Below are 23,686 nucleotides of genomic sequence, written 5' to 3' on the forward strand. Positions count from 1 at the left end.
ATACTTTGGCCACCTGATGTAAAGAGCTGACTCACTGGAAAAGACTCTGATGCTGGGAAAGACTGAAGGCAGGAGGGGAAGGTGGTGGCAGAGGATGAGATGGTTGGATGGCATCCCTGACTCAATGGACATGAGTTTGAGCAAAGTCTGGGAGATCATGAAGGACAGGGAAGCCTGGCATGCTGCATGCAGCGCATGGGGTCACAATGAGTCGGATACAACTTAGCACCTGAAAAACAACAAGAAATGCAGTTGGCTCCCCTTGTGGAAAAGGAGATTGGATTTAATGTAGCACAGAAAGCAAGAAGGACAAGTTGCTGTGTCACTCTACTTTCACCTTTGAGTTGCACTGAGCATTGTTCATCTCCTTTGTTTTTTTGCAGTCCACACCTTAGCTTACCTGTAAACCCTGGAGTATCTGTCTGGTAGGTGGGAGAACTTTGTTCATATTCTACTTCTCAACCTAAGTCAATATACCTCATGGATTTTGCTGTGACCTTCAAGCAATTGCTTCCAAACTTTGCTCCCCTTTTCTTCAAAGACCAAAATGATACTAATACATACAAAGTGTTAGTTGCTCAGTTGTGTCTGACTCCTTGCAACCCCGTGGACTGTGGCCTGCAGACTCCTCTGTTCATGGAATTTTCAAGGCAAGAATACTGGAGTGGGTTGCCATTCCCTCTCCAGGGGATCTTCCTGACGCAGGGATCAAATCTGGTTTCTTGCATCACAGGTGGATTTTTACCACCTGGGCCAGCCAGGTATATTCACACATACAAAGTACCACAGCATTATCTGCCTTGGCCTCCATCTTTAAGCACATAATTCCCTGCGATCGGGGTTCTGTGACTGCAGTTGCAGGCACACACTTTGGAAGGCCGGGTTAGAAAGTATCTCATCTGGACTTGTGGACACAGAGGGGGAAGGAGAGAGCGGGATGAATGGAGAGGCTAGCACTGACATACACACACCACCAAGTGTAAAACACACAGCCAGTGGGGACCTACAGTGTAGCAGGAGCTCAGCACGGTGCTCTGTAATGACTGAGAGGGGTGGGAGGTGCGGAGGCGGGAGGGAGGCCCCAGAGGGAAGGGATATATGCATACATATGGCTGATTCATGATGTTGTACGGCAGAAACCAATGCAACATTGTAAAGCAATTATATTCCAATTTTTTGTAAAAAAAAATATGTTCATCAATTTAGTCTATGGATGAGGTCTGTTGGAGTGAAACAGGACTCTACCTCCCCCAAACCTCAACCACAGTTCTCGCCCGACCTTCGAATGATTCCAGAATCCTTCAATTAATCAAAAACCAAATAACCTATTTCATTAAGCCTATGTAATAGGTAAAGCAAAACCTAACGTTTGTAAAGCACTTCACTACATCATCTAATTGATTCCCTAACTCCCCAAATAATCCTTTGGTATCGGGAAAGGAGTTACTGTTGCTTTTTAAATTTTGCAAATAAAGAGAGAACCAAAGAAATTAACTAACTCTTGAGGGGCAAAACCAGAATTCAAATCAATGTCTTCTCTTCATTCATTCAGGTTTCAAATCTGAGTCAGTCAATAATCTCACAGGAGTCAAATCAATGCCTTCTTTCATTCATTCAGACTTTCAATCCTAGAGTTAATGGATACTTTTTGCTTCCTCTCTCTGGAAGAGATCCATTATGTGAAGCCACTTTATCAATGAATGATTCCCAGTGAGTCTGTAATGACAGCAGGAAAGGAGGCAGACGGCCTTGTTCCCACACTGTGTCTTATCTGCAGACTGACTGGAGCTGATAGGTTGAAAATGTCAGCTTTCAGTATCTTCCTAATGAAGGAAAATGTCAACAACGACAGCTTCTACTCCGTTTATAATGAGACCTAATTCAATATTTGACAACCGCAAAAGGACGGGAAAAATACTGTCAAATTTCTAAATGGTGTCCTACTCTACAGAGGGTGACAATAAAAAAATAGAAATGACTCAGGGTCTTAAAAACTTAATCAAAACATTGAATAAAATCAATGTCCCTCAAGGCCCCAGATGAAACCCCACAGGAGAGTTTTATAAAGGAAAGCTAAAGGCTGTAACATGGGCAGGGGTGTGGCAAAACAAACCTGTTAATGGTCCATCTGTGGCCCTGAAGATCGCTCCCCATTGCCCCCTCTCTGGGGTCTCTGCTGCCCCAGTGCTAGGTCTTGGAGAACATAGCCATTTGATACAAATTCACACCAAGGGCTCCTGAGAACATGTTTCCCTGGTCGGGATCTGTTCACCAGAAAGGACAATTTCTTCCTCCTTCCCTGGGGGAGTGACCTTTATCCAAGCAAGATGTTCCCTATGATTTTTTTCTCTTTTCCAGCAACCAGAATAAAATTAGGCTCCTGAATTAACAGTCCCTGCCTCCCCTCAGTCTGTGACACCCCCGTGTTCTCCAGGTTCCTGAGGGCCTCCAGCTTTGAGGCCCTCTTTCTGATCTCTGACCACAAGCTGAACCCTTACCTGTTTCTGCATGACTACCCTTAGGGTCACTCAGTCACAGGACTGCAGCCATGAGATTAGACAACAGCTTCTTGGCAGGAAAGCTAGGACAAACCTAGCCTGTGAGTTAAAAAGCAAAGACATCACTTTGCTGACAACTGTCTGTCTAGTCAAGGCTATGGTCTTTGCAGTAGTCACGTACGGATATGAGAGCTGCACAATAAAGATGGCAAGGCACTGAAGAATTGATGCTTTTGAACTGTGTTGCTGGAGAAGACTCTTGAGATTCCCTTAGACTGCAAGATCAAATCAGTCCATCTTAAAGGAAATCAACCCAGAATACTCATTGGAAGGACAGATGCTGAAGCTCCAATACTTTGGCCACCTGATGTGAAGAGATGACCATTGGAAAAGACCTTGATGCTGGGAAGGATTAAGGGAAGAAGAGAATGACAGAGGATGAGTGAAATGGTTGGATGGCATCACTGATTCAATGGACACGAACCTGAGCAAACTCCAGGAGATGGTGAGGGACAGGGAAGCCTGGAGTGCTTCAATCCATTGGATTGTGAAAAGTCGGACACAATGCGGCAGAGGAGTCTGCCAAGTCACAGGAGACCAGGTAGACTTTACAGTTTTGGAAGGAGATGGCACCCATTCCTCTAGCCTGAGATGGATTCTTGTCCCTGTTCAGCAGTCACTCAGGACCACAGCCCCAGTGGAGCTCAGAAACACCCTCACCATGAGTTTCCTTGGTATTATCTCCTCTTAATCCTTGGACTCTGACTCTCACCCCTGGTCTTGCAGGTTGGTTAGTCCCGCTATAGCCAGGCTGTAGACTGAATTCCTCATTTCATGCACCTCTGGGCAAATCGGCCAACCAACTCTCAACCTCCAGGGCCATAAAGTGGCCGATAAACCTGCATGGCTTAAAACGTAGCACAGGCTTCCAATGTACTGAAGAATTGAGGAGTGCACAGACTTGGACTGTTGCCTTTTGCTGTTCATCTGCCTGTTCGTTCAGCCACTAACCACTTTGCTCAGCTTCTCAAACTGGAGTCCTGAATCCATCTTTCTGTTTCATTATGATGACGAATTTCTGCTTTCTTGCCCCAACCCTGATGTGTGACTTGATTCTACCTACAATCGCTCCTTCTCTGGACACTTATGGGCTCTGTGCTGCATGATCTAATCACACGAAGTCCAGATCTCCAGTTTCTGGTTCCCTATTCCCCTTTCTGGTTCTGCCAGCATTCAACTAGGGCTTCCTTGGTGGCTCAGATGGTCAAGAATTTGCCTGCAATGCAGGAGACCTGGGTTCAATCCCTGGGTTGGGAAGATCCCCTGGGGAAGGAAATGGCAACCCACTCCAGTATTCTTTCCTGGAGAATTCCATGGACAAAGGAGCCTGGTGAGCTACAGTCCATGGGGTTGCAAAGAGTCAGACACGACTGAGTGACTAACATACACACACACACAGCATTCAGCTCAGGAGGAACCTCTATGAACGTCCCCCCTTCCTAGAACCCTAGGTTCAGCAACATTCACTCTGCCTGTGAGGACACTGCACCAGAGCCAGGAGAATTAACAAACTCCTTCACCATTCACCCAACTTCCTCTTGCCTTCACAGTGAACATAGACCCAAGACCTGGGTGCTTCTAGCTTCATCTTCTCACATGCGACTTCCACTTTGCATTCCTATTTCCTTCCCTTCCCAAGTTAACAAGTCCTTTTTCCCCCACTTCTTATCACTGCTAACCCTGATACTAGAATGAGGGCAGGGAGGACTGTTTCATTCAATTTATTCATCACTGGAATCTAGTACCTACCCATGATAGGTGCCTAATAAATATTTATTCAATGAATGCAATAAATAATTAAGTTCAGGAGAATGTGTGGTCCAGCAGGGAGGGCTGTGTGTGCTTGAAGAAGAGGTGACAGTTTTTCAGAAGTGGGAAACAGTCAAGGAAAATTTTGCAGCACAGATATTTGGAGGACATCAACCCCAGACTAGTCTGAGCAGAGAGGCAATTCTTACAGGGGTGTGGTAGCAGATAAAAAGAAAGAAATATATTGTGGTTGAGACTGGACTTCAGAAGGTCTTTATTCTGCACATAGAAGAGAGCTGATAAAAATCATGTTCAAAAATAAATACATCTGGGAGTGGAAGGCCTTCCTGGAATCCTTTACATTATGAATGATTATGAAAATCTATTTGAAAAACCACAATCCAGGGAGAGAAGCATCTCCCACAGGAGGGTGGTTCATAATAAGGTAATGATATCGATCCTTCCAGTCATGTCTATTTCTAACAAGCATTGAGATGCTTTAAGAGAACAGGGCTGTCAAAGTTCCAGATGCCAACTGGAACCTAGGGTAGCAGGGGGCAGTAAGAGAACTACTGCCTGGAGACCACTGGAGAGAAGGCTGGAGGGGGCCATGGACTTGTAGGGGTCATGGTCCTAGAACTGGAGGGTAGATATGCATCACAGACTGCGGAACATGCATAGATCTGAAGTCTGGTGAAGAAAAATAAACCTCACATGCACTGTTGAGATGAAGCCTTGAGTGTTTATAGTGAAAGAAATGATGAAAACTAGAGTCTTCACCAGGGACTCAGTGGGCAGTGGACTAATGGTCTTGCAATGATGCCTGACTTGAGCAAAGTTCAGAGGACAGGTCTGTGACCTGACCAAAGGGCTGGAAAGTGGGCAACTTAAATCTGTCCTGAAGCTCTCTCCTGCAGAGATGTAATTCCTTGGCTACCATGGATTGTGTGTGTGCGTGTGTGTGTGTGTGTGAGTGAGTGTGTACTTGGGCTTCCCTGGTGCTCAGATGGTAAAGAATCCGCCTGCAGCGCAGGAGCCCTGGGTTTGATCCCTGGGTCAGGAAGATCCCCTGGAGAAGGAAAGGGCTACCCACTCCAGTATTCTTGCCTAGAGAATTCCATGGACAGAGGAGCCTGGTGGGCTACAGTCCACGAGTTTGCAAAGGTTTGGACACAACTGAGTTACTAAGCAACAGAGCATATATATACTCATTATCATATTATCATTATACAATTATTAGCTATTATAATGATGTGAATTTTACTGTCATGAATTTGATTGTTTATAAGCTAAATTTGCCTGTAAATCACCTCAAATTATTTTTCAAAGTGAATACATATGAATAGTTAGAATAGGAAAGATATAAAGCCTATCTTTGAGACTATACTGAGGTCTTCTGTGAGAGTTGGTTTTCATTCCAAATTGTGTAGCAGTAGGTGAGTGTCTGAGTCTGTGTGGGCTGCTGTAAGAAAACATTGTCGACAGGGTGGCTTATAAACAATAGAAACATATCCCTCACAGTTCTAAAGGCTGGCAAGACCAGGTGTCTGCCGAGGACTCACTTCCTGGCTTACAGACGGCCGTCTTCTTGCTGCGTCTTCACCTGGGGGAAGGCTGAATGAGCGCTCTGCTGCCTTTTTCATAAGGGCACTAGTCCCATTCATACACACTGCACACTTATGACCTCACCACCTCCAAAGGCCTCACCTCCAAACACCATCATACTGGGGATTGGGTTTCAACATTTGAATTTTGGAGGATGCCAAAATTCAATCCACAGCAGTGAGGCTGTGTGCAAAAATGAGCCACATATATGACTGAAAAGAGACTTCAGAAGAAAGAACTGAATCAGAGATGATGAATTCCCCATCTCAATCTTCTAACAAAGTTAGAGCAAAAATAGACAGAATAGAAAAATAAAATAGTGGTGCACATGCCCCCTTGACGCGAGTAGAGAGGAGTGACACTAGCAAAGCAACACTTTCATTAGCTTCCCAGTGACTGAAGTGACCCATCTTTGCACGCATCCTGATTATCTATTTGGGGTCCAGGAGCAGTACCTACAATGAGACCACATCCTCAGAGGAAACACTTTAGCCAAAGCAGCATTCCCTCCTTCAAAGCAACAATTAAGCAGTTTCTTTTCCTTTTGTTCTTTCTCTTGGCTACTACTACTTCTTGGGGTATATCCATCTGGAAATATGTTAAGGAGAAAAGGATGTCTGCTTTCATTTCTTGACATGCCCCAAAAAAAACCTGGACAAAGTGAGCTCTTGAGGGAGAAAGGTCACAGAGAGGCAGCGGCCCCAGCCGTCTGTCCCGACAGCTCTGTGCTGCTGGGGCTGGAGACCCAGAGTCTCCAGGCTGCAGCTTCTAACTCCAGAGTGATTTGAGGGCCCCTCCCAGCCCAACCCTCCCCTGGTGAGGGACATGGGCCACACCAGGATGTTGTGCTGCCTTGCTTTCCTCCTCATTTTTGGCTGCTCTCCCATCAGTGGGGATGAGGATTCTGGCCTGGACCTTCCGTGGAGTCCAGGGAGCCAGAGCTGGGAACAGGAGATTCTCAAGGCCAAGGCCTGAGAGTTCTGGCCACAGTGGATGGGGAGAAAAAATGCACCCAAGGTGTGGTACCCAAAGAGAGAGAGCGAGTGAAGAGCAATGGATCAGAAGCATAAGAGAAAGAGGCGACAACGTAGCAAACCACAGGATAGGAAGCCAGTCTGAAGGGCAGTGAGCCCAGACCAGCAGTGGGGGCAAGGACTGTGCCCATAAGAAAACCTGGGCAGAGCTCAAGCCATGCGCAAAAGAGGGGGCAGTGTGGGGCTGGGAGCGGGCGGCATTTCCCACCACCTGTAAAGGCTCCAAAAGACTCAGCCCAGCCAAAGGTTCTCCTTTGGCCTACTGCACTCCAAGGACTGATCTTTATAAAGCAACAACAGTCACTTCATAGACAGTAACTCTAGCACACAGAACAGGTTTCAAACATACAGTGAACGCCCAAATGCACACAAATGCCACTGCCTGTCCCTGCTACTGAACTCAAGGTTCGGAGGAGGGAGGTGCGGACAGAGCATCCTTTCCAGGGAAAGTGGCTGGCCTGCCTCCCACACTCGTGGGCCCTGCAGTCAGACTGCAGATGAAGGGCAGTGCTGTACAGACCCTTACAAGTTATAAATCCAACGAGCAAATGATCCAAGTTTATTCTGTGCTCCCACGTTGGTAAATACACCTTCATGTCCCCAGGAGGGCCAGGTCTGCAGGTGGAATTCCTCCTGAAAGCTCTACAGATGTGATGGCTGGGGGAGGACGTGAACACAGCAGCCCTGGGCCAACCCCGTCTCCACCTGCGTGTTTGGCCTGTACCTCCACCGCCGTGGGTACATGTAAGCTGACCTGAAACCCGAGTGTCCTGCTCCATCCACAAAAATACCCATCCTGTGGCCCCTCCCTGGGCCCCGAGCCCTCAGCCACAGGAGGGCAGCCCCAGGAAAGAGGATGAAAGAAGAGACTGCAGTCTCAGAAGACCCCATCACCACAGCGTGGGGATAACGCAAACACAGCACCTGACTCCCAGGACGTGTGCAGCCTCCAGGGGGCACATCCTGTGGGTCCAGGACCGCCTGCCCAGCTGAGCAAAGCCCAGCAGGCCCTCTTTCTGGATCCAAGGTCCTGGTAGGGGAGTGAGCCCTGATCTTGCTACCTAGATTCCTTCTGATCCAGGTCATGGTCCCTGACAGGCAAACCCTCAGTCAATTCTCAATGCAAACTCAGTCCATTCAAAAATCAAATTCAGGACTTCCCTGGTGGTCCAGCAGTTAAGACCCCGAGCTCCCAATGCAGAGGCCCTGGGTTCAATCCCTGGTCTGGGAACTAGATCCCACAGGCCACAACAAAGACTCTGGATGTAGCAGCAAACACCCTGCATGCCACAGCTAAGACCCAGAGGAGCCAAATAAATAAATACAAATAAATGTTTTGTAAAAGATAAAATTTCACATCAGGTCCAGGATGGCATCTTACATTATTTTTAAATTTTTTGTAATTATGAAAGTATGGATTAACAAATTTACAGGAGACTTGGAAAACACAGAACAAAGTGACATATAGTTCCACTATATATTACAATTACTTTTTTAAGTAGATAAATTAAGATTTTTAGTTGGAGTTTCAATATTAAACTCAAAACTTAATAGAATGAATAGACAGAAAAGTAGAAGGATATAGTAGACCTGAAAAGCGCTATGAACCAATTCAACATAATATTTATACAATTTTCACACAACAGCAGGACACAAATTCTACTTGAGTTCCCATAAACTCAGGTGGTGTGGGGTGGTAAGGAACCCACCTGCCAATGCAGGAGACATAAGAGACATGCAGGTTTGATTGCTGGGTCGGGAAGATCCCCCAGAGAAGGGAATGGCAACCCACCCCAGTATTCTTGCCTGAAGAATCCCATGGACAGAGGAGCCTGGTGGGCTACAGTCCATGGGGTCCCACAGAGTCGGACACGACTGAAGTGAGTTAGCACAGCACAGCACATAGACTCAGGATGACATCTTGGTAACAGGCAAAGGCATGATGGGGTAGCGGGGTCATCTGAGTTTTTAATTTTTCCCACAAACTTCCACTGGATTCACATTGAACGCAATGGATCTTTGGAAAAGAGGCTTTTTTCCCCACAGGACCCATTGCTGGTGTCCCCAGCTGTCATGCCTCTCTGGGAGTGCATCTCAGAGGGTCAAAGTTCTTGCTAAGCTCTTATCCTGGAGACCCAGATTCCAACTCTAACTGACCCCTCTGTCCAGCCCCAAACCTCAGAAGACTCCTTTACCTACAGCATGACCGCCCCTGTATTCTGGTCCTCTGAAGGTCAGCTCCCATTTGCCTACCACCTGCCCCTCCTCCAGGCATGTGTGCTCTAACCGGTAAGTTGACATAAGACAGATTAACGTGGGCTTCCCAGGTGGCACTAGTGGTAAAGAGCCTGCCTACCAGTGCAGGAGATGTAAGAGACGTGGGTTCAACCCCTGGAATCCAGTCCAGTATTCCTACCTGGGAAACCTCATGGACAGAAAAGCCTGGTGGGCTACAGTATACGGGGTTGCAAAAAGTCAGACAGGACGGAAGCAACTTAGCAAGACAGATGAATAGGAGAAATAGAAATTAATTTTGTGTGCATGGGAGCTCATAAAATATGAGACCCAAAGAAGTGGCCAAGCCCCAGCGTTTATACCTTCTGAACAAAGAAACAGTAAATGTGGGAAGAACTGACATGAGGAAGGAGTTTGGGCTTGGGGCGGAAAGTTAGCAACAAGTCACACGGTTTGTTTACACAGCCTGAAGGGCCCTGGGTTTCCTGTCTCTGGTGATAAAGGATGCCTTCTCCCCTGCAGGTGCAGGGAGGGGACTCTTCACTGGGGAGATTTATCTCTGCTTTCAGGGGGACAAAGAACAGTCAGAGTGTCTGTTTTGCACTGGCCGCTTCCTGAGTAAGTTTACTTCAAACATCATCAGTGTGGAAAGCGGGGCATTTGGGGGCAGGCTGCTCTGTTCCTCTGACAGGTGAGAACACCTGGTCTTCTCCACACACAGGCAGGGGCGCGGACCCTGCTCGGGCCCCCCGTCCGACTAAGCACCATCCTCACTCAGTCACTCACAGGCTGCCTCAGGGGGGACCCAGCCTCTCTCCCACCTGCTCAATAACTCAGACATATCAGCTCAACCCTCCGTGTCCACAGGGTGCCCACTCTTTGTCTGCATGGAGTCTTCCTTCTACACACTCAGCAGAGGGAACCGAGGACAGAAAAGTCACAGGAGGAGAGAGATGAGAGAGAGAAACTCACACCCACCAAAAAGCAGTATTTGAGGCAGAAAAGCAGAGAGAGATGGGGCTCGTCCACAGGATGGTAGCAGAGCATGCCCGCTCGTCCCGCCAGCTGGGTGCCCACTTCACACGGTGCCTGCTGACTGGGGCACTGGGTATCTGCCGGGGGAAGAGAGGAGGGCCAAGCGAGCGGCATTCGCCAGACACCCTGTGCTGTGCCTTTCCTCCCCGCAGCCTGGGGCCCCGCTGCCACTCAGGCCCTGGGGTCTGCTGTCTATACGCTGATCACCACAAAGAAACAAGACGTGAAAACAGTTCTCAGACAGGAGACGGGCACAAGGCTGGGGTCCACAGTAGGAAGAGTCTTCTTGTGTCTAGAATAAGAAAATACACTCAAGGCACATTTATTCACAACTGAACCGGGATACCATAAATAATGAAGATTTATTCACCATAATTGAGCAATTTGCTACTATTTGTCTTTCCAGAGAATAATAATAGATATATCCCTTAAGTAGTAGATATCTGACTTCTAATCTCTGCTTTCTTGTTATCCACACTTTTAGCTAGACTCATCCTGAAAACTGTTCCTTGGCTCCTCTGACATATTTGCCTGATGAATATTTTTTCCAATTTTATTAAACAAATTCCCTAAAAGTTATGGAAAGCTAAACAAAAGTATGGAGATTCCTGAGAAACTATGTTAAAGAAAGCTAATTTTTCAAGCTGTGCTGAGTCCAAAAAATAAACCATAATTCTGAGAGGCTGAAATAACTCCTCAAAAGACGCATGTGCCAATAAATATACACATGTCCAGAAAGTACACATTGAAATAAGTTCCACAGAAAGACTATTTTCTTATCTGAAGTCATATGAATAGCCCCAATAATTTCATTTTAACTAACATCTTAGAGTGAATTAAACATAGCAACACTGTTGGTGGGAATGTAAATTGATACAGCTACTATGGAAAACAGTATGAAGAGTATTTGAAAAACTAGGAATAAAACTACCATATCACCAGCAATCTCACTACTGGGCATATACCGTCAGAAAATCATAATTGAAAAAGACACATGTACCCCAAAGTTCACTGCAGCACTATTTACAATAGGTAGGACATAGAAGCAGCCTGGGTGTCCCTCAACAGGTGAATGGATGAAGAGCCTGGAGTATGTACATATGATGGAATATTACTCAGCCATAAAAAGGAACACATCGGAGTCAGCTCTAGTGAGGTGGATGAACCTACAACCTATAATTCAGAGTGAAGTAAATCAGAAAGAGAAAAACAAAATTCATATAAGTATTGCATATATGTGGAATCTAGGAAGATGATGCTGATGAACCTATTTGCAGGGCAGGTAGGAACAGAGACTCAGACATAGAGAACAAACTTTGGACACGGCAGAGGGAGAAGAGGGTGGGGCAAACTGAGAAAACAGCATTGACGAATGTAAAGCAGAGAGCGGGCGGGAAGCTGCCGCACAGCACAGGCAGCTCAGCTCAGTGCTCTGTGGCGACCCAGAGGGGTGGGATGGGGTGGGGTGGGAGAAAAGTTCAACATGGAAGGAATATACCTGTGGCTGACTCACACTTTTGTAAACCAGAAGCCAACACAATATTGGAAAGCAGCTATTCTCCAGTTAAAAAATAATTTTTAAAAAATGCAAAAAGAGCATAGCAACAAAACACCTTTTAAGTCTAATACTTAAATAGTAAACGAGATGTTTTCCTCAATACTCCAGTTTCATATTTGCAAGTGCCAGATGTAAAGGAGCTCTCAGAAAACCAGGATGAAATTTTTCTACCTGAGGAAGTGTATAACAATTGGCAGTGAAAAGATGACCCACAGATCAAATTGTTAGAAAGCCTCTATCTTCTTAATTTAGAATTATTGTGGAAATCTAACCGGGAATGAAACTCCCTGGTTGCTTTCAACCTAAAATAGGCCAGACTGTTTGCTCAGGTTACTGCTGTGTTATACTGCCACCTGCTGGAAGGGAAGGTAAATTGTTTTGAAAGAAAGTATTGACACAATGTCCAAACCCTTGTTTTTGCAAAGGAGTTTTGACTCTTAAAAGTAATGCACACTTCAAATCAAAACAAATAACCTCCAGGCTGAATGTCCAAAATGTCCCAAGATGAAGGAGGAGAAAGTAAACCCTGATGGAAGAATCATCGGGCAGCCACTCCGTGAATTTATTTACCTGTGAGCTGACGGTGACAGCATCTTCCTGGTCTCCCTCTATCAGAGCTCTTCTGAAGGAACACAGTGACAGAAAAAATATCAACCCTCGAGGTGCTCAAGGGCTGTTTAGGAGGTGTGTGCATGTCTGTGTGTGTCAGTCGCTCCATCGTGTCCGACTCTGCGATCCCATGGACTGTAGCCCACCAGGCTCCTCTGTCCATGGGATTTCCCAGGCAAAAATACTGGAGTGGGATACCATGCCCTCCTCCAGGGGACCTTCCCAACCTAGGGGATCAAACCTGCACCTCTATGTCTCCTGCATTGGCAGGCAGGTTCTTTACCACTAGTGCCACCTGGGAAACCCTTCTGGACCTGAGGCTCTTGTGTAAAACACAAGAGTGCTGGTCTTGAACTTGAGAGTTGCTGAGGTCCTAAAGCCATTGGATCGAGGTGCAAATCTGAGCACAGAGACGTCCCAGGTGACTTGGCGGTTTTCTTTTCTAAGTGTTGGCCTTTAGGAAGGACCCACATATCAGAGGAGGTGCAGCATGCCCCACCTTAGGACCCACATGGACAACCCAGGAAAGATAAATGTCACAAAGCATAATTACAACAGTAGCTTCTGTCATTGGTTGAGCCTCCACTGATGCCCAGTTGCAGCCCGAGATGTTTTACTTTGATTGACTTTCATCCCCACAACAGTCCTTTATCTGATCATTGGTATCCTCCATCTAAGTGGTGGGAAAACAGAGGCTCAGGGACCCCCTCAAGAGCATGGGTTCGATCCCTCATCAGGGAACTAAATCCTACCCCCACAACTTAAAGATCTAACACGCAGCAACTGAGACCCAGTGCAGCCAATTAAGTAAATATTAAAACACACACACAGCCTGTAGGATTCCACTCCCCAGAAACCTAGGGACCCCAAACACCCAGCTGTGCTCTGTCATCTCCCCTGAGTTCAGCCGGGTAGTGAGGAGTCAGCTTACCTGATGATAACACCTTGGAAGCTGGGGTCACTGTCTCTGTGAAGGAACGGGCTCACCTCTCCTGCCTGGCAGAATCAAGGGCAGAAACAGTCTGGTCCTTCCCTCCAGCTCCCAGAAGTGGAGAGCATCTCGGTCCTCACCCCTACCACGTGAACATTAAAGGAGGAGGCCGCCCGAACTCACCAGGACTCCTCATTACTCCTGCATGAGGGGCAGATGTGTCAAAAAGAATGTTGTTTGTGATCATTTCCCTCACCTGGAGAGATTCTTATGCCCACCCCCAACCAGAAAAAAGCATGACCTCACCAGCCAAGCACGGCCTTCACTCCCCTTTTCCACGCTCAGTGAAAAAGACGAGGGCTTTCCTAGGTGTTCTTCAGCTAACACTGTGATAGGGAATTCCCTGGCGGTCCAGTGCTTACGACTCTCTGCTCTCACAGTTAAGAGCCTGGGTTCAGGCCCTGGGTGGGAAACTAAGATCCTGCAAGCTGCATGATGCAACCTATATATACAGTGGCTTTCCCAGGCCTTTCTCCAATGCCTGCTAACATCAGCCTGTGTTTGGGGAATGACTTCTCAGTTACTCCTGCAAAAGCTGCCTACCAGTTGTGGCAGATTAAATCAGACCCAGAAGCCCAGACATCTTGAAGAAGGGAAAAATCAATGTAAATAAATGTAATTTCTAAATAAAATATGCTTTTACCTAATTGAAAAGTCATTATCAATTAGTCAGACGCAACTTTAATCAGACATGAACGATTGAGGAATTTGAAATGCAGAGGAAGAACACAGGTTGGCGTTTTAAAACCGTCGTGTCTCTGGCCATTAGCCTTGAAAGCCTTTTACCAGGTAACTGAGCTGTGAGTTTTAATTCCCAATATCAAACCAAGAATAAAATTATTTTAATTATGGTCAACTGGGTAAGGAACACTGACGGTCTAATTGCCGAGCAGTAATCCTGTATTCTGGCCCCTGGAGATACACACCTGCTCCAAGTGCTTCACTAATTCATTAAACACCTCCTTGTACATCGATTATCAAGCCGTGCATCTTGATTACTTTACTTAGGAAAGTTAGCCTTGTGAAAAAGGCTTCTACCAACCATCAGAACACGGAAAAAACCCTATAACCTATTTTATGTTTGATTTTCATAAAGAGAATGTAAAATTTTACAACTACTCTTAAGTTAGCAAGGGCACATTTTTCAAAGGCAAGAAGCAAGCTAATTTCAAGGGATGCAACTTGAATAATTTACACACAATTATAAAGGGGTGAATTTAGGGTTCCTACCATTCTAATTCTTATTTTTGCCAGCTTCAATATCCTTTCCCCCCCCCCCACAAACTTAATGAAAATTTTAATGAAATAGATTGGGATCAGTTCATCAAAACTATATAAGAATTCTAAACATTTTGCCTCTATTTTTGTATTTTTAATTAATTTTTATTGGAGCATAATTGCTTTATAATGTAGTGTTAATTTCTACATAAAGCAAAATGAATCAGCCATACATGTATATACATGTCCTCTCCTTTTTGGACTTCCCATTCAGGTCACTGCAGTGCATTGAGTAGAGTTCCCTGTGCTGTACAAAAGGTTCTCATTAGTTACCTATTTTATTCATAGCATCAATGGTGTATATGTGTCAATCCCAGCCTCCCAATTCCTCCTGCTGCTACTGCTAAGTCGCTCCAGTCGTGTCCGACTCTGTGCAACCCCAGAGACGGCAGCCCACCAGGCTCTGCCGTCCCTGGGATTCTCCAGGCAAGAACACTGGAGTGGGTTGCCATTTCCTTCTCCAATGCATGAAAGTGAAAAGTGAAAGTGAAGTCGCTCAGCTGTGTCCGACTCTTAGCAACCCCATGGACTGCAGTTCACCAGGCTCCTCTGTCCATGGGATTTTCCAGGCAAGAGTACTGGAGTGGGGTGCCATTGCATTCTCCGCCCAATTCCTCCTACCCACCCCTTTTTCCTCATTGGTATCCACACATTTTATCTCTATTTCTGATTTGCAAACAAGATCTATACCATTTTTCTAGATTCCACATACACATGTTAATATACAATATTTGCTTTTCTCTGACTTACTTCAGCCTGTTTGACACTATGTCAGGTTCCTTTAAATATCAACATATTTATGGTCCAGGATCAGATTTTATCTTTATGTTCCCACGCTGCCAAATTCAATGCCTTGATATACATAGTAGATCATAAATTGATGCTTTTTTTGATAGGTTATTTGTGACTTTGATAGTCTATACTTATTTTTGTATTTCTGCTACTTTATCCAAAATACCAAAGTGAACAACAATATTATGAGGAGAGGAAAGGCAACTGAACAAATACAAAAATAAGAGTCAGTAGATGGAAAAGTTAAAAAAAAAAAAGGATATTTTCCTACATACATAGAGAAGACATCCCACAAACATCTTTTGAGTGGTAGATCTACAAACGATTAGAAGAAAATTAGAGGGAAAAACACATTTTCAACTTGGGAGCAATGTTTTTGTCCATGTTGCCAATAAAAAGGAGCAATTTTACTCAATGTGAAATTTAACTCTTCCTCTTGTTCTAATCCAACCCCCTACCATAAAGATAATGTTAAGAAAATGGCTGGATTCGTGTCAGGCTGAGAAACATACATGAGAAAAGAAAAATTCGCTGGTAGAATGATCCATCCTCGATAGCCAACAACCATTTTCATGCAGCTTACTAACCCTAAAGGACAAAAGACAGAGGATCTCACCTTCTAGCATTCTTATTATCAACACTCTTCTTGATACTGTAGTTTTAAATGGATTCTAAGGGCCAGAGTTGACACCAGAATTGAGTCAAGGATAATGCATCTTGGTGCTCCTGCACTTTACCTACTTTGGAAAGACACGCCTCCAAAATAGGAACTCCGTTTAGTAGATGCTTGTCAGTGCGTGTCCGCACAGCATGGAAACATACTTTTTAGGTTGTAAATCTCCAGGGGCAGAGTGGGGGGTCTGGGGGGAGGGGTGCAAGCCCAGAGTTCTGCCCGCTCCCCTCCCACCTTCCAGGTGTATCTGTGATCCAGTGGAGGTCAGTCGGGGACTTTGAACCTTGAAGGAACTGAAATATATAATCACCATGTGCAAAATAGAAAGCTAGTGGGAAGCTGCTGTATAGCACAGGGAGCTCAGCCTGGTGCTCTGTACGACCTAGATGGGTGGGAGCAGGTGGGAGGTGGGCAGAAGGTTCAAGAGGGAGTGGACAAGTGTATACTTATGGCTGATTCATGCTGATGTATGACAGAAACCAATACAATATTGTAAAGCAATAATCCTCCAATTAAAAATGAATACACTTTTTAAAAGAAAGAACAGATCTGGCACTCAGGGACTGAGCTCATTCATGGCAGGGGTGGGCTCAGAGACCAGCACATGGCCGCAAGCGTCCAGGGCAGAGTCCGGCACGCGGCGCTCTGTCCGCAGGGGTGTGCCCCTGGTAGCCTCACTTCTGAGACTGTTCCTGGAGAGGAAGCTGGTCTTGGCCATGACCTTGCACTCTGACTTCCCACGTGTTTTAACGCATGCATAATGTTGTGAGCCACCTGAGGTCTTTCTAACAAAATTCCTTCTCTATGTAAGTTAGAGTGGTTTATTTGCAACCCAAGTGCTACTTTGTAAGAAGAAAAATACACAATTTTAAAACTTTAAAATGTGGACCATTTTAAAAGATTTTATTGAATTTGTTACAACATTGCTTCCGTTTTACATTTTGGGGTCTTGGCCACAAGGCATGTGGGATCCTAACTCCTTGACTGGAGTTTGAACCTGCACCCTCTGCATCAGAAGGCAGAGTCCTAACGACTGGACCGCCAGCGCTCCGTCGCTCAGTCACGTCTGTCTCTTTGCGACTCATGGACTTCCGGGTTCCTCTGTCTATGGGGATTTCTCAAGCAAGAATACTGGAGTAGGTTGCCATTTCCTTCTCCAGGGGATCTTCCGGACCCATGGATGGAACGCTTGTCTCTCATTTCCTGCATCAGCAGGCAGAGTCTTTACTACTGTGCTACCTGGGAGGCCCAGGGGCTGCCATGGAAGTCCCCCTAAATTTTTTTTTAATGTAATTTTCTCATAAATGAGGTGCTTTCTTTTTTTAATTTGGGGTATTCTATTGAATGTTAGTGTATATGTTCTACTTCATCCTAGCACACTTTAATCTTTCCATATGCACATTGTAATAAATCTAACAGTAGATAAATAACATGTTAGTTGAGATGAAAATAAGAAACCCTAGGGTTGTCTCAATCTTTTAAATGTTACACAAAGCTACTTACTGAGAGCATCCTTTTGTCATGGGTTCCCAATCCCGGGTTCCCCGTCAAGAGCATCTTTACTGAGGTGAATTCCAGCACTGCCGTGGGTCTGGCTCAAATACAACCTCCAAAAGCAGTGGAATTCTGCCCTTTCCAGGGTCACTCTTGGTGGAAATGTTTTCAGTTCCTCAAAGTCGGATGTGTTACTTTGCAGCACACTCTTGGCTTTATTTCTTTTTTTGTATATAGTTTAATTATAATAGTATATTAGTTTCAGCTCTACAATAGAGTGATTCTATATTTCTATAGATTATACTCCAGTTAAAGTTACTATAAAATAATGGATCTTTGCTGTACAATATATCCTTATTGCTTATTTACTCTATGCATAGTAGTTGGATCCTCTTAATCCTCTATCCCTATACAGCCTCTCCCCACTTTTATCTCCCCTAGTCTGTTCTGTAGATTTGTGAGTCTGCTTCTCTTTTGTTATGTACATTCAACTGTTTTATAATTTTTTAGGTTCCACCTAAAAGTGAAATCCTTGAAAAGGCAACCTACTCCAGTATTCTTGCCTGGAGAATCCCATAGACGAGGAGCCTGGCAGGCTATAGTCCACTGAGCAGGCATGCATGTATATAAGTGAAAAGATGAAGTATTTGTTTCTATCTGACTTATTTCACTTAGCATAATATCCTCCGGCTCCATCCATGTTTTTACAAATGGCAGCATTTTATTTGTCTTTTCTTCTTCTTTATGCTTGAGTAGTGGTCTATTGTGGTGTACCGCATCTTTACCATTCATCTGGTGGTGGACACTTACCTCTCCTATTGCTACTACTACTACCAAGTCGCTTCACTCGTGTCCAGCTCTTTGAACCCTTATGGACTGTAGCCCACCAGGCTCCTCTGTCCATGAGATTCTCCTGGCAGGAATACTGGAGTGGGTTGCCATTTCCTCCTCCAGGGGATCTTCCTGACCCAGGGACTGAACCCGCACCTCTTATGTCTCCTGTGTAGTTGGGCAGGTGATTTACCGCTAGTGCCACCTGGGAAGCTGGTTGGTGGACACTCAGGCTGCTTCCATATCTTGGCTATTGTAAATGTTGCTATGAACAGTGGGATACATATATTTTTCTCAATTTGTGTTTCTGGTTTTCTTTGGATGTATACATTTTCAAATAAAAAAATTTGACACAGTTTAGCAGTTGCTTGATTTTCTTCCTAGTGCATATCTCACTACGATCAATGCTTTCCTCGGATATATATAGCTGTATCCTAAGGCAGTGGCACCCCACTCCAGTACTCTTGCCTGGAAAATCCCGTGGATGGAGGAGCCTGGTGGGCTGCAGTCCATGGGGTCACGACTGAGCGACTTCTCTTTCCCTTTTCACTTTCATGCACTGGAGAAGGAAATGGCAACCCACTCCAGTGTTCTTGCCTGGAGAATCCCAGGGATGGGGGAGCCTGGTGGGCTGCCGTCTATGGGGTCACACAGAGTCGGACATGACTGAAGCGACTTAGCAGCAGCATAGTTAACCAAAGACTCTACTAGAAGCCTCTTTATGCTTTTGAAAAATACTCTTTGCCCACCAAATTATAGTAAAAAGTAGTCTTTACTTGGGGATTTAGAGAAATGTACAGGTATTCAAGTTAACGCCACCACTAGTTGAAATAACTCAATGGGTAGGGGAAAGAATGTCAAATTAAATTATCCAACCAGAGAATCTGTTGATAAGTGGAGAGAATGTAATTATCTGATTGTCATTCTGTTATACATACTTTTTTAAAAAACTGGCATTTTCCTCTGAAAATTGTTATCATGGATTATTATAATGGGCAGAGAATTCTTAACAGAAAAAATTTGCAGATGAAAGTTCATTTTTGCTTTGACAAAAAAAGGTGGAGTATAGTAAGGTGTGGTGGGGGGCGGCTTCCCTGGTAGCTTAGCTGGTAAAGAATCTGCCTGCAATGCAAGAGAACCCAGTTCGATTCCTGGGTCAGAAAGATCCCCTTGAGAAGGGATATGCTACCCACTCCAGTATTCGTGGGCTTCCCTGGTGGCTCAGATGGTAAAGAATCTGCCTTCCAATGCAGAAGATGCAGGCTTGATCTCTGGGTCTGGGAGATCCCCTGGAGAAGGAAATAGAAACCCACTCTAGTATTCTTGCCTGGAGAATCCCATGGACAGAGGAGCCTGGCAGGCTATAGTCCATGGGGTCACAAAGAGTCAGAAATGACTGAGCAACTAAGCACAGCACTGTGCATAGTGAGGTGGAAAGTCTGCAACACATCACCTTTGGGGGAGGATCCAAGGTCAAGGGTCTGAGCTAAGACATGCAGGTGTATTGGAGTCATGGCCAAAGTGATCACGCATAGTATTTCATGGAGGGCATAAATAGTGAAGAACTGGTGACATCCTGAAACTGCTGATCTAACTGTCAGACAACACTAAATGTATGTAGCATTGGTAATAGTCTAGCCTCTTAAGTTATTATACCTGCAGTGTCTGGTAATCACTATGACCTTTTGTTAAGAACCAAGTTTAAATTAAATTTCACTTATGTTCTTAAGATTAAACTATGAGCCATGGTAGAGTCATAGAAGGATGAAGATAGTGATGTGTGTGTGTGTGATATCTGAGATATTAGTTTAAATTATTTCTTAAAAAATATTACAGTCCAAGTTTTGAAGATGACATGGTAGATTTTCATCCCTGTTAAAGCTGTTTCTAGACTCCAATCACTATAGGAAATATAACTGATGTATCAAATGGAAGTTTTAGCAGCTTAGTCAGTGCTGAAAATATAATGCCTGTTTCAAAATGTTGAATTACCTTTGAGGTAAAGATCAAATGGTCTAAACATCAGAAAATGTAAAACTTCTAACAAGAGAAAAATTACTCTTCCCTGTTGAAAAATAGAAAAAAAATTTATTGACATGTAGCAAAAGATCCTTTTGGATGAGACAAAAAATTATTCTTTCTATGAAAACACTGGCAATTTTCAAAAGATTTTAAACAAAAAACACATAATACTGACAGTCAATTTCTCAAGACTAGTTTTCTTACCCTTTATACGTATGACTGTAACTCAAGTGTCAGAAGCAGAGGCAACTGCTTCAAAATACTTTCGGATTTTTAATATTCTCAGCACTAAAAATAAACATATCCCCAGTAAGTGAGCTATAAAAACAATGTATAAGTTAAATCTGAAAGCATCAGAGCAAATATTTCTGTTTGCTTTCTACAATGCTCCCATTTCTGAAGGAATGAAAGTAGGGTCCATGATGTACTTTAATCTTCAAATTTTTATTGACGATTTTGAAGCATTTCTTTATTAAGAATCACATGGAAAGTCTCTAGCCACTGAATTCAAATTCTTCAAGCTGAAAATTTTCAACCCATCAATTGGATCCATAACTACAAGTTACAATTTACTGTCTTATTTATTTTGGGGGGCTCCAAAATCACTGCAGACAGTGACTGCAGCCATGAAATTAAAAAACACTTGCTCCTTGGAAGGAAAGCTATGAAAAACCTAGATAGCATATTAGAAAGCAGAGACATCAATTTGCCAACAAAGGTCCCTATAGTCAAAGCTATGGTTTTTCCAGTAGTCATGTATGGATGTGAGATTTGGACCATAAAGAAGGCTGAACACCAAAGAATTGATGCTTTCAAATTATGGTGCTGGAGAAGATGCTTGAGAGTCCCTTGGACAGCAGAAGATCAGTCAATCTTAAAGAAAATCAACCCTGAATATTTACTGGAATGACTGGTGCTGCAGCTGAAGCTCCAGGACTTTGGCCACACTGATGCAAAGCGCTGACTCATTGGAAAAGACCCTGATGCTGGGAAAGACTGAGAGCTGGAGGAGGGGGTGGCAGAGGATAATATGGTTGGATAGCAAAGTCAGTAGATATGAATTTGAGCAAACTTTGGGAGATGGTAAAGGTCAGGCAAGCCTGGTATGCAGTCAATGAGGTCAGAGTCAGACATGACTAAGTGACTGAACAACAACTTAAATTTTATGAATTTGAATATTTTTACACTAACTTCTCCCCAAAAAAAGCCCATATGAAACCAAAAGCATAAAGAAACTTACTCTCAGGCATCAAGGCTTACAAGCACTCATTATCTCCTTCCCCCGTTGCCCTGCTCACACAGTACTGAGAAGTAAGTAAGCCCTGACAACTCTCTTTTAGGATCCACCAGTCCCTTCTCTGAATCTCTGTGCTTCATCACGAGCCATCACTGGTTCATTGCTGCAGTGGGATTTACCGAGCAGCTACGATGCACTGAGCGTTACTTTAGGTACTTGGGAGGCAAAGATGCATTGAAACACAGCACTTGCCCTCTGGCAGCTTCGAGTCCATCCAACCCACCAAGAAATGCAGAAGCACCACTTGTGTAGAACTGTAGATTACACAGAAATACAGATTTTTTAAATTGTGCGAATACAGGGAGTTCCCTCGCAGGGCAGTGGTTAGGACTCTGGTTTTACCGCTGAAGACATGGGTTCCATTCCTGGTCAGGGAACTAAGATGCTGTAAGCCAAGCTGAGCAGCCAATATATATGTGTATATGTATGGAAGCTCATCTAGTAAAGAATCTGCCTGCAATGCAGCACACCTGGGTTCAATCCCTAGGTCAGTATATATATATAATATATATATATGTTCATATTATATATAGATATATATGTAGTCAAATATACCCATCTCAGTGCCTGCCAAATATATATTTCTGTGACAGAGGAAGATGCGAGCTGCTGGTCCCCCTTCAGGGCAGGACTTGCTGTTCGGCGGCTAGGGCTGTGCATGGACATCCCCCACCTGCCCTCCACCCAGGGATGTCCCAAGCCCCTCACTCAAGGCGCACCCTGCCCGTGGCAGCCACATCCAGTGAGTGACTGAAGGTGAGTCTGTTGGTGCCCACAGCCTGCCCCCTTCGGGCAAACTAAGCTGCCAGAGGGGACGACTGTCCTGCAGGCTTGCACACAGCCCCTCCTCTCACCTCAGTCTGGCTGCCCCTCTACCTTCCACAGGGTGGATTCCAAGGGCACTTTCTAAAAAAAGAAAAACAAACAAACAAAAAAACAGAAACCCTGCTGCCAGAATCTGCTTCTTGGAAAACCCAACTGGCAACACTTCTTAAATGAGTTTAAAAAAGGAACTATGGTTACCAAGTGATCCAAATATCCTGGGCAAATATCCAGACAAAACTCCAGTAATTCAAAAAGACACATGCATCCCCGTGTTCACAACAGCACTCTTCACAACAGCCAAAATATGGAAGCAACCTAAATATCCACTGACAAATGAATGGCTGCAGAAATGGATGAACAGATATACAACGGAAAATTGCTCAGCCATATAAAGAATGAAAAATGCTATTTGCAGCAACATGGATGAATCTAGAGAGCATGATGCTTGGTGAAATAAGTCAGACAGAGAAAGACAAATACCGCATGATATCACTTACGTGTGGAATCTAAAATATAGCACAAATAAACTTAACTATCAAACATAAACAGACTCACAGACACAGAAAACAAACTTCTAGTTACCAAAGAGGAAGGGGTGGGGGGGTATAAATTAGGACTTTGATATTAACAGAAAGCCACCACCATATATAAAATAACCAACAAGGACCTACTGTATAGCACAGGGAACTATAATGAATATCTTATAATAACCTATAATGGAAAACAATACACATATACGTTGTTTTCATTTTTTAGTTGCTAAGTCATGTCCAATTGTATAAGCCCCCATGAGTTCCTCCAGGCTCCTTTGTCCATGGGACTTGCCAGGCAAGAATAGTGGCGGAGTTGCCATTTCCTTCTCCAGGGGATCTTCCTGACTCAGGAATCAAACCCATGTCTCCTGCCTGCATTGGCAAGTGGGTTCTTTACCACTGAGCCACTAGGGAAGCTGTCCACACATACACATGCGTGCACGCACACACACACACACATATACATCACTGCATCACTTTGCTGAATGAAACACAAGAAGCAAATGCACTTGTAAATCAGAAAAATGAACCACGGCTCTAGCTTTCTTGCACTGGAATGTGACTGTC

General features: G+C 44.5%; 1 protein-coding gene and 1 long non-coding RNA gene across 6 annotated transcripts in view; one reads left to right on the forward strand and one right to left on the reverse strand.

Moving 5' to 3' along the window:
- The window catches only part of LOC129649805 (uncharacterized), a 191,975-nt gene extending 177,638 nt beyond the window's left edge, over nucleotides 1–14,337 (reverse strand). For 4 of the 5 annotated variants that reach the window (XR_008713292.1, XR_008713291.1, XR_008713294.1 and 1 more), the window contains exons 1-2: nucleotides 13,621–14,337; nucleotides 13,315–13,515 (exon numbers count right to left, since the gene is read on the reverse strand). This is a non-coding gene — a long non-coding RNA (uncharacterized LOC129649805). The remainder of the gene's footprint in view (nucleotides 1–13,314; nucleotides 13,516–13,620) is intronic. The other variant, XR_008713290.1, reaches the window with a different exon arrangement.
- GALNTL6 (polypeptide N-acetylgalactosaminyltransferase like 6) overlaps nucleotides 1–23,686 on the forward strand; it is a 1,496,936-nt gene that overhangs the window by 1,275,152 nt on the left and 198,098 nt on the right. The gene's annotated exons all lie outside the window — the stretch shown is intronic.

This window comes from Bubalus kerabau, chromosome 4, assembly GCF_029407905.1.
Source record: "Bubalus kerabau isolate K-KA32 ecotype Philippines breed swamp buffalo chromosome 4, PCC_UOA_SB_1v2, whole genome shotgun sequence".
In the NCBI taxonomy this organism is placed as follows: Eukaryota; Metazoa; Chordata; class Mammalia; order Artiodactyla; family Bovidae; genus Bubalus; species Bubalus kerabau.